The sequence below is a fragment of the Neoarius graeffei genome, chromosome 22 (genome assembly GCF_027579695.1).
Source record: "Neoarius graeffei isolate fNeoGra1 chromosome 22, fNeoGra1.pri, whole genome shotgun sequence".
NCBI classification, from domain to species: domain Eukaryota; kingdom Metazoa; phylum Chordata; class Actinopteri; order Siluriformes; family Ariidae; genus Neoarius; species Neoarius graeffei.
The window spans coordinates 56,072,824-56,084,345 of NC_083590.1; the positions used below are offsets into that span (position 1 = coordinate 56,072,824).

The 11,522-nt window shown below is 41.3% G+C and overlaps 1 protein-coding gene across 1 annotated transcript in view; it reads right to left on the reverse strand.

Annotated features, from left to right (window-relative positions):
- Positions 1–6,478, reverse strand: part of eno2 (enolase 2) — a 43,809-nt gene extending 37,331 nt beyond the window's left edge. The window contains exon 1 of the mRNA XM_060904111.1: positions 6,375–6,478. The gene's annotated coding sequence lies outside the window, so the exon portion shown is untranslated. The remainder of the gene's footprint in view (positions 1–6,374) is intronic.
- Positions 6,479–11,522: the final 5,044 nt, after the last annotated feature.

Genomic DNA, 11,522 nt, shown 5'->3' on the forward strand with positions numbered 1-11,522 from the left:
AAGACCTAAGACAGTTGAGCAACTAGAATCCTACATTAGACAAGAATGGGTTAACATTCCTATCCCTAAACTTGAGCAACTTGTCTCCTCAGTCCCCAGACGTTTACAGACTGTTGTAAAGAGAAAAGGGGATGTCTCACAGTGGGAAACATGGCCTTGTCCCAACTTTTTTGAGATGTGTTGTTGTCATGAAATTTAAAATCATCTAATTTTTCTCTTTAAATGATACATTTTCTCAGTTTAAACATTTGATATGTCATCTATGTTCTATTCTGAATAAAATATGGAATTTTGAAACTTCCATATCATTGCATTCCGTTTTTATTTACAATTTGTACTTTGTCCCAACTTTTTTGGAATCGGGGTTGTATATATATATATATATATATATATATATATATATATATATATATATATATATACACACACACACACACACACACACAGTACCAGTCAACAGTTTGGAAAAACCTTCAAATTCAATGTTTTTATTTTTTTCCTACATTGTAGAACAATACTGAACTCATCAAAACTATGAAATAACATATGGAATTATATGGTAAAACAAAAAAAGTGTTAAAAAACAACGTTTCATCTTTTAGATTCTTCAAAGTTGTCACTATTTATCTTGATAATAGCTTTGCACACTATTGCATTATCTGAACCAGCTTCATGAGGTAGTCACCTGGAATGCTTCTCAATTAACAGGTGTGTCTTGTCAAAAATGGAATTTCTTATAAGGAGTAGTACTGACTTACTGTTGGGCCGGGGAGATGGAGGCTGGATCGCAGAGAAGGAGGGCTTCAGAGAAAATGAGTATTATTATCTTTATGTAGGTTAATAATAAGAGAAATAAGAATAGGAATAATTTGATTAACTGACTGATTATACAGATTGCCTGGGCACCCAAGTATGGCCACGGTGTCGTCCCGCCCCCGCACAAGATATACCACAATGAGACGGCAGAGGGAAGGCCCTGCGTGTTAACCAGCCCACGGCCCAGGGCCCCCCCCACCTCGACTCCAGACCATCACGCAACACGCCACATTTGTCCCATGTAAGAATGTAAATGGCTAGATTGTGGGCTTTCTCTAATGTATTGCATTAAAAGAAGTGTGCGTGCAGGGTGAGTCTCTGCCCAGATTTCCCCCTGCACGCCGCATTAACCCTGCGTACTCATAGATATATGCCTCCTCTAAATTGTGTTAGCATTAAAAGGAAGCGAGGCGTGCAGTAAAACACCTGCAGAGGCATCTGCATGCACGCCTTGCTTGCCCTAGTCTATTTGTTGTTCTTGTTATTGGTAGATGTATGATGTGTGCAATCTAATGTGTAGTGCATTTAAAAGAGAATAAGGCGTGTTACATATTACCAGGAAGAGGTATGTGTGCGCGCGCATAGGGCGAGTGCGCGACGGGGGCCCAGAACCCACAAATACCCCACAGCACTGACCAACACCGGTCCCACATGGCAACCCAACAGGACCGGGCCGCCCAAGCCACCCATGGGGCCCAGGCAGAACAGGGATGAGTGAAGTAGAACGAGGCAGAGAGAAAGAGAAGGGAGGAAAGGAGAGAAAAAATAAATAAAATCAACAAGTAACTCCTTATACACACACACATCTCCATATACACATTATTCCTTACTGTTAATTTTGGTTTTTCACTTAATTTTAAATTCGGTGTTATATTTGAATTCTAAATGTTTGTATAATTCAGTGGCGTCTGCTAGTTTTTAAAACAGGGGAAGCCCATTTTACGCATTCATCGTAAAACCTGTAGGCCGGATATCAAAGCATAGAAAGGTGTGCCCCATTAGCATAGTGAACTAGACAACCCTACCTAGTGGCAGAAAGTATTTTTGCTTGTACATTTCATGTTATAGTCTGGCTTGCCAGGCTAGTGCCTCATATCCTTAATCAAAAATATCAAACATCCAAAAATCACTGGCTATTCAACGAAGAGCCTTGAACATCATACCCTGATATGCAACACAGAGTCTTTAACACAACACCCAGCTGTGCAACACATCCTTGAACATCTTCTGCAACACAGTCTGGAAATTCATAACCAGGTAGGCTATGCAACACACAGAACCTTGAATATTATACCCAGGTATAACCTATAACACAGAGCCCACCATTCTCTTAACATTACTGAACAATATACACACTTCAGATTCATGAACATGAACACTATTTATACACAAATCCTGCCCTCCGCTCCTTTTCCAGAAAATGGTCTGTGACCCTGTCATACCAGCTGGTTGTGCTTTCCAGAGACTTCACCAATTTCTGTTAGCAGCTAGCACTGCAGATCCCAATAAGGCTCAAGCTAGCCTACAACCAGATTGAACTACAAATGAAATAAACGAGTGAATTCACGAATGATCAAACTGATAGAATGGATGAAAGTTAACGGAGCACAACGAGTAATATTTACATTTATTTACAGAGTAATGTACAGAGACATCAATGAGAAGAAACGTTTATATGAAAAGAAATTCGGACAGCACTTTGGCACACGACTACACTTTCTCGACATCCGCTAGGGACTGACTGATCATACTTCCGTGTTCCTCGCCGAAGTACCACCCTCCTCATGTCTTTCAAACACTACCTCCAATAATCCTTTATCAGCCCGGCTTCTTGTCCCTCCCACTGTCTCGTTTAGTCCCAGAGAAGCCCGGCTTCCCTGGAAGTGACGATTTTGTTGATTTTAACCAATAACAACTAGCTGAAATTGGCTGTTCAGAGCCGTCTCGTAGACTGCAACGGATACCTGGCTGCCAGTCAGTGTTGCCAGATACTGCTGACGTTTTCCATCCCAAAATATGTTCAAAACCCGCCAAAATGCACTTAAAACCGCCCAATCTGGCAACACTGCTGCCAGTCCATAGAGCCCATTGAAATAAGAAAGGTTACAGCCTGGCAGCAAAGGTGATTCTCGTAGCGAACTGCAAGTTCGTCAGACATCACTCAAATAAGTTACAGGATAGTTATGAACATAAATACAATCTTGGGCATATATTATGTTATGCAAGTTATTGTTTTAATGAGAATTCAACGTCGTAGACGCCGCAGTTTGGGGAGAGAATTTTAGGGGAAGCTCGGCTTCCCTTGTTGTCTCTGAGAAATCGCCCCTGGTATAATTGTATTATAATTGTTTTGTATAATTGTATTGTATATGAATATATTAAAAAAAGGAATTTCTTGCCTTCTTAATGCATTTGACACCATCAACCAGGAAAGAGTAAATAATAAAAATACAGGAAATAGCCCTGTTTGACAACTGTAGTAATCCATATTATGTCAAGAACCACTCAACTAAGTAAAAAGAAATAACAGTCATTACTTTAAGACACGAAGTGTCTTTTAGTTAATTAAAATAAAGAAAAAAACATCGACTTTGAAGGTGTTCCAAACTTTTGACTGGTACTGTGTGTGTGTAATACAGTATATATATATATATATATATATATATATATATATATACACGTGTGTGTATATCATCTTTTGGCCGCTCCCGATTAGGGGTCGCCACAGCGGATCTTTCATCTCCATTGCTCCCTGTCTTTCACATCCTTCTCTACCACACCTGCCACTTTCATGTCCTCTCTCACCACATCCATGTATCTCCTCTTTGGCCTTCCTCGTTTTCGTTTGCCTGGCAGCTCCATCCTCAACATTCTCCTTCCCACATGCTCTGCATCTCTTCTGAGGATGTGCCCAGACCATCTCAGTCTCATCTCTCTAAGCTTCATTCCCAAGCTCTCCACATGTGCTGTCCCTCTGATGTGCTCGTTCCTTATCCTGTCCAACCTCCCATTGCAAACCTTAACATCCTCAACTCCGCCACCTCCAACTTTGCCACCTGTCTCTTCGTTAAGGGTACGGTCTCCAATCCATACATCACAGCTGGTCTCACTACTGTCTTATACATCTTACCTTTCACTTTTGCTGGGACTTTCCGATCACAAAAGACTCCCGAAATCCTTCTCCAACTGCTCCACCCTGCCTGCACTCTCTTTCTCACCTCGCTATTGCAGCCCCCATTTTCCTGCACAGTTGACCCCAGGTACTTGAATTCACCAACTTTCTTTACGTCTACTCCTTGCATCTTCTCTACACTCATCCCCATTCTCATTGATGCACATGTATTCTGTTTTGCTACTTCATTCCTCTTCGTTCCAATGCATACCTCCATCTCTCCAAACCCAACTCAACCTCCTTTCTACTTTCACCACATATCACAATATCATCTGCAAACATCATGTTTCATGGTGACTCTTGCCTCACTTCGTCCGTCAAGCTATCCATGACTATGGCAAACAAGAAAGGACTCAAAGCAGATCCTTGATAGAGTCCCACCTTCACCTTGAACCATTCAATTATTCCAACTGCACACCTCACTGCTGTTTCACTGTTCTCATACGTCTTGCACCACTCTACTATACTTCTCATTCACTCCACTCTTTCTCATACAATACCATAACTCATCTTTCGGCACTCTATCGTATGCCTTCTCCAGGTCTACAAACACACAATGTAGCTTTCTCTGGCCTTCCCTGTACTTCTCCATTAACATTCTTAAAGCAAAAATTGCATCCGACGTGCTCTTCCTTGGCATAAACCCGTACTGCTGTTCACAGATTGCTACCTCTCTTCTCAATCTTGCCTCCAATGCCCTTTCCCATAGCTTCATGGTGTGGCTCATCAATTTTATTCCTCTGTAATTACTGCAGCTCTGTACATCTCCCTTATTTTTGTATATTGGGACTAGCACACTCTCCATTCATTTGGCATTTCCTCATTCTCTAGGATCTTATTAAACTAACATAAGTGAACAGATTTGTGCAAAAGGCAACAGAGCGGTTCCTTTCAAAGAAAAGGATAAAGGGGAAGATAGAACATGTAACAACCTGAATCAAGTTCAGTACCTGATCTCACTACAGACACTGTTACAGAAGCTTTAGGATTAGATCAATACTCAGACTGTTCAGAAATTGAAGAATGAATCAAAAAGAAATTTGACTGTACAAAACTTATATTTTTGATGTTTACAAAATCAAGTTATTGTAACTGTTACTTGATTTTGTAAACATAAATTATGTAAAGTTTTGTATTGTCAAATTCCTTTTTGATTCATTATTATATGGCAGTTCTATTAAAATTTTTAGTATTGATTACCATCACTTCAGACTCTACTTTGCTGTTTACAATAAATTGGAAATTCCTCCCCGGAGGCCTTGAAACTGTGTCTCAGATAACCCCAGTTTTCCATTTTTCTCGCCTACGGTTCACGGTGAAGGGCTTCAGCCTTTTTAATTATACCCTCCTATTCTCTGCCTTGTACCCTTTTATTCCCCTAAATTTTGAGACCACTGCTGAGGTTCTTTGGAGTGTGCAAGACACCGTTGAGGACATTCTATGACACTGTAGTAGCATCTGCTATCTTCTTCACCGTAGTCTGTTGGGGATGTGGAAGCTTGGAGAGAGACAGGAAGAGACTGAGCAAGCTGGTGAAAAGGGCCAGCTCTGTCCTGGACTGCCCTCTAAATTCCATTGAGGAGGTGTGTGTGTGTGAGAGAGAGGAGGATGTTAGTTAAGCTCATGTCAATCATGGCCAACACCTCATCTCCAACGTGAGACTGTTGGCACTCTGAGCCGCTCCTTCAGCAGTAGACTGCTGCACCCACGGTGTAAGGAGGAACACTACCGCAGGTCTCTCATCCCAACTGCTGCCAGAATTTTCACTGACAGCCTGCCGTAACGTAGCACTGTTTCTCAACATTACCATCACCTTTTTGTCACTTTATTCCGCATCTCATTGCCATCTTCTACTTATGCTGTGCAATATCATCACTATTTGGGACACTATCCTTTTCGCTTGCAAGTATTTTCTTATTCATCTCTCACTCTCAATTGTTGTGTAGAGTTATGTTCATAGCCTGTGTTTGTCATTTATTGGTTATTTTACTCACATATTCCATCCTCGTTAATTATGTTATGCTGTGTACTAACATTCAATACCAAGTGCAATATTTCTATTTTAGTTGCCAGTATTTAATTAGTGCAATATTGCTACTTAAGGTGAAGTAATACTCTTAAAAGTTCCTTTCTTATTTTGTTGTGTACACTACATACATGGCCTGTGTTTTTTCCCCTTTATTTGATTACTCTTTTTTTTACATTTTTATTGCACTCTTTGTTACTGTCTATTCCTGACCCTTTTCTATCTGTGAGCTGCTGGTACATGTAATTTCCCCCACTGAGGGATGAATAAAGTTTCTTATAGTTAGTCTTGCTGGAGTCCCTGCTTGCACTCAGCACAAAATGTATCCTGTTCTTATTCATTAGGTGACACTGGGCATACCTAACAACCTGTGGTTTTTCTCCCTCTCTGTTGAGTTACATGTCGATCCTGAGACACCAGTGGTGCTGACCTCTTCTGCTCCTCAGACCTGCCTGATCCATCCTGTTGCCTTATGTCTGGCTGGAGTCTCATCACATTGGTCCTGTGGAGGATGGCCCCATATGGACAGTCAAAAGTTGCACTTGGAAGACGCTCTGGACTCTTACAGTAATGCTTTTATGGCTGAGGACTACAGTTGACTTGCTAACTTTAGGACTGCAGTTGTCATGAACAGTTTTGCACTCAAGTTTCCATCAATGAAGAGTTTATAACTTCAACAAAAACTTCATGTTAAACTATAATGAATTTCCTGGTTTCACAGTTATACTTTGTGACTCTATAGGGCACAGTTATAGAAGCAAGTTATTTATAATCACGCTATCTGTTATCACCCAGCTGAGGATGGGTTCCCTTTAGAATCTGGCTCCTCTCAGGGTTTCTTCATGTCTTCTGAGGGAGTTTTTCCTGACCACTGTCACCACAGGTTTGATCACTGGGGATAAAATTAGCTCATGTTTCAAGTCTTTAATTTTCTGTAAAGCTGCTTTGCGACAATGTCTTGTTAAAAGCGCTAAAATAATAATAATAATAATAATAATAATAATAATAATAATACAGGGCGGCACGGTGGTGTAGTGGTTAGCGCTGTCGCCTCACAGCAAGAAGGTCCTGGGTTCGAGCCCCGTGGCTGGCGAGGGCCTTTCTGTGCGGAGTTTGCATGTTCTCCCCGTGTCCGCGTGAGTTTCCTCCGGGTGCTCCGGTTTCCCCCACAGTCCAAAGACATGCAGGTTAGGTTAACTGGTGACTCTAAATTGAGCGTAGGTGTGAATGTGAGTGTGAATGGTTGTCTGTGTCTATGTGTCAGCCCTGTGATGACCTGGCGACTTGTCCAGGGTGTACCCCGCCTTTCGCCCGTAGTCAGCTGGGATAGGATCCAGCTTGCCTGCGACCCTGTAGAAGGATAAAGCGGCTAGAGATAATGAGATGAGATGAGAATAATAATACATTTGAATTTATATAAAGCCTCTCTCATACCCAAGGTCACTTTACAATTAAATAATAAACAAACAAAAAACAAACACTTGACCTGACCATCATTTACTTTGTTTTAAATATTTCAAAAAATGAATATTAGAGGGACGGCACATGTAGGACGGCTTGGAGACGAAGTGAGAGAGGCAAGACTGGGATGGTTTGTACATGTACAGGGGAGAGATCCAGGACATATTGGAAAAAGAATGCCAGAGATGGAGTTGCCAGGTAGAAAGAAAAGGGGAAGACCAAAGATGAGATTTATGGATGTGGTGAAGGACGACATGAGGATGGTTGGTGTGATGGAAGAAGATATGGAGGAACACTATCAAGAACAGCTGAAAGTAGTTGTTTTAAATATTTTTTAAAATTTCCAGTTTGCGTGTGATCTCAGACTTTTCAACCTTACTGTACATCTACTACTGGAACAATTTAGACGTAATCTAGGCAAAAGGTCTAAATCTTTATTCCTCAGGCACTTGTAGCACCATATCATTTTGTATCACTTTGTTTAGTTTGTGGCAATAATTGTGATTAAACTGAAATAAAGCATAAGAAACTATTCAAAAACTTGAGTGGCAGTGTATACAGAATGTAAGGAGATTATGAGCAGATTGAGCATAGAGGTTTCTAAAGAGTCTAAAACAAAGCAGCTTTTTGTAAATAATCATTGGGGTTATGATCTCAGATTGGTGTGAAATAAATCATGATACAGATCATTTGCGATGTCGCAGGCTGGTGATAGACAGAAAAGAGAGGGGAACTGCAGCACCAAGCTGCAGGCAGCTTTGGGAACATGAGAACCACCTGAAGCAAGGGCGCAGATGCCACTGGGGATGGGGGGAATGTCCCCCCCCAGATTTATAGTGACCCCTATCTGTCCCCCCCACCCACCATCCCTACGTAAGACGCCAAACATAGGTAGAAAAAGTGAGGATTAATGTTCCGTTAGTTAGACTAACTTACATTGCAGCACAAAGTTGAAATGGCAGCAGCAGTAGCCTTGTCTGTGATCAATCCACATTACACCGATTCAAGAAGCGGAAAGGCTGGAGCAGATCCTTGCAGAGTTGGGAAAGCAAGGTGTTCAATTTTCCATGTGATTCTCGATTAATAACACTGCACAGCTCATCCATTTGATAGCAACGGTGTTTCTGCTGCGACTAATGATGCGTTCAGTTGTACTCGTAAGTTGGAAGTTTGAAGTCGGAAAAGCATTGAAATCTCGCATCTACCAGCATAAACGTTGGGGGTTTTCGTTTCATTTCATTAACTGTCCATTTTTTTTTCGAGTTCCATGATGTCCCAGTTTTTAAACTGGGATGCGGCAGAGAGATGTTTTTGGGACCTATTGAGTCTGCTTCTAGATGGTAAATTTGTTTGGCTGCAGAGGGAAATTTTTTTTCTATCAATTTTGTTTATTGGAAAAAAATACTTTTTATTTTTATTTGTGTGAATCTGTTGTTCAAGTGTTTATATTTCTGTTTTCATACACATTTTATGTTTCTAATCATTTACATGAAGGCACAAGTGTGAATCATTTCAATTTTATTTTGCTATTAATTTTTGGACATTCCCTTTTTGTTAGAAGTTACAGTTAAAGTTTCTGTGATGAGATTCTTCATCCTGCTGAGATCAGCAAATGTTTAAATAAAACATGCAGAAGACATGAAGTTTTGGAGCGTGATTAACATACCAGACAAATAATTTGATCATGTATGGCTAGTGTTGACCAGGTAGGCCTTTGTCTACCAATGTTCATTCAGTTAGAAAACTCAATTCTAATGTATATTGAAGCTTCAGTGTATATATATATATATGCGCATTTACACAAAACGGAATCATTTGCTGACAGCCCAGTCCAAAAATCCTATCTGCGCCCCTGACCTGAAGGAAGCAATTCATTGCCATTCATAAGACAGTCAGCTCACACCAATGCTTGTAAAATCCAACAGGCATTTTATAATCGCGCATGTGATGAGCATGTAGGATCTTTATGATGCAACCAAAATGGCTGCTCTTCACATCTTGGTGTAGAGGCATTGCTTCAGATCAAACAGCATTGTACCTGGATATCAGATCTGAGGGGCCAAATGGCGCCCTTCTGCCTGTGCACTGCATAAGGGATGGGATATAACCGCATGTACACTGGATGTACAATGTTATAGCCCATCAGCAGAGAGCCAGGTGGACAGGTGAACGACTTCCCTAATCAAAGATGTGTGCGGATTTCAGATCCTGACAACTTCGAGTGGAGTCGTGAGTTACGTAATGGAAACGACGCACGACATTTCTGCGCGTCTGTACTGCAGCACGTCCCTAACGCGCGCTCTGGGTGGGGAGTGCGCATGAGGGATTCACGTAGCTGGAGAAGGGAAGAAGTGGTGTGGGGGGGAAAGAAGACAAGTTGATCTGACAGCCAGTTGGGAAGAAGAATCATTTTCGCAGGAAATGAGAACAGAATTAGACAAAACATCCATCCAGCCTCACTCTCCAAATCCCCGTGATATGCGCACAGACCGAGGCTGAGCAGGTCTGAAAAACACGGACGCACTGCTTGTCCAGTTCACTCACACACACGCGCGCTCGGTTACTTACTCCCCCTTATTATTCTCAGACGCGCATGCACAAGCCTTTCCAAAGAAATCAATGCAAAAGCCCAAGAACCTCAAATTCACAGGCACAAGCGTGACAATACCAGCAATTCAGCAACCTGCAGCATCACTCACTCCACAAGAGAGCCTGCCTGCCTTTTACACAAGCAACAGAGACTGAAGAGAAGGAAGCAGAGGATGACAGAAGCCAGGCAGAAAAGAAAGAAATTGAACCCGTTATATCTTTACCTGCCGTCTGTGCGTTTACAACCTCACCAAAGGCGAGCCGGAAACCCTAAGACAGACTGAGGAGAGAGAGCGCGTACACGTGATACAATAGGGAGGGGATGAAAGGATGAGTCAGAGCTATTGAAAAACAGCAATAAAGAGAACACGGGATTCAGCAGGAAGAAGAACGTGAGAAGACAGGATACTGCATTATAACCTGGGGATTAGTCATTAATAGATGGAGAGAGCAAGTGCGACTAGTAACTCACTGGTGCATCATTATAGTCTAATAAAACATGCACAGCCATAAAGAGCTCTAGTGTTAGATTTTTACACAACTGTTTCACACGTATTTAAATAGTGCACTTGGTTTAATATTGCATCATATTAATGATAAAGCATCACATTTCTACGTCTATGAAAGTAAACATTTTATTTATCCTGCATATTCTAGTAAGGTCTATTGGTTAGCACTGTCACCTCATAACAAGAAGGTTCCAAGTTTGAATCTCACAGCTTACGGGGGCCTTTCGGTGTGGAGTTTGTATGTTCTCCCTGTGTGGGTTTCCTCCACAGTCCAAAGACATGCAGGTTAGGTAAAATACCCAGCCAGTGCATACTTCATGCTGGTCTCAAGCCTGGATAAATTGGGGAGAGTTGTATCAGGAAGGGCATCCACTGTAAAAACTTATGCCAAATCAAATATGTGGCTCATGATCCACTGTGGTGATCCCTAACAGGAGCAGCTGAAAGATTCTAGTAAGGTCTATTAGCAGTATTAATAAACACCCAGTATCTACAAGAGGATCCACATTTTAGTTAGGTGTGAGAGGGGTTATATAGCAGATAAGTGCAAGAATCTAATTTAAAAAAAAAAAAAAGACATGTAAATGACATAAGCAGAGGCCATGGTGCCCTTGATACCAGAGAAAAGGAAACTGGTCCAGGCAATTTAAGTGATGGACAAAATTGAATTAAAAAGGAGCAAACTTCTCTGAAAAAGAATGATCGGAAACCCTCCATCCAAAGGAATCTACAGACATCCACAGAGAAATGCAGTTTAAAACCCCTTCATCTTTTTGTCCTCAAACTCCATCATCACACTCATGTTTACCCCTTATACTTTCCTCCCTTTCACGGTCCTTATTAATTCCTCTCACAATCTGCAGTTTGTGGGATTACAACCCATTTCCAGCTCAGTGTTCTTTCATCAAATGGAAAGCACCAAGCATGTAGACAAAAAAAAAAAAAAACC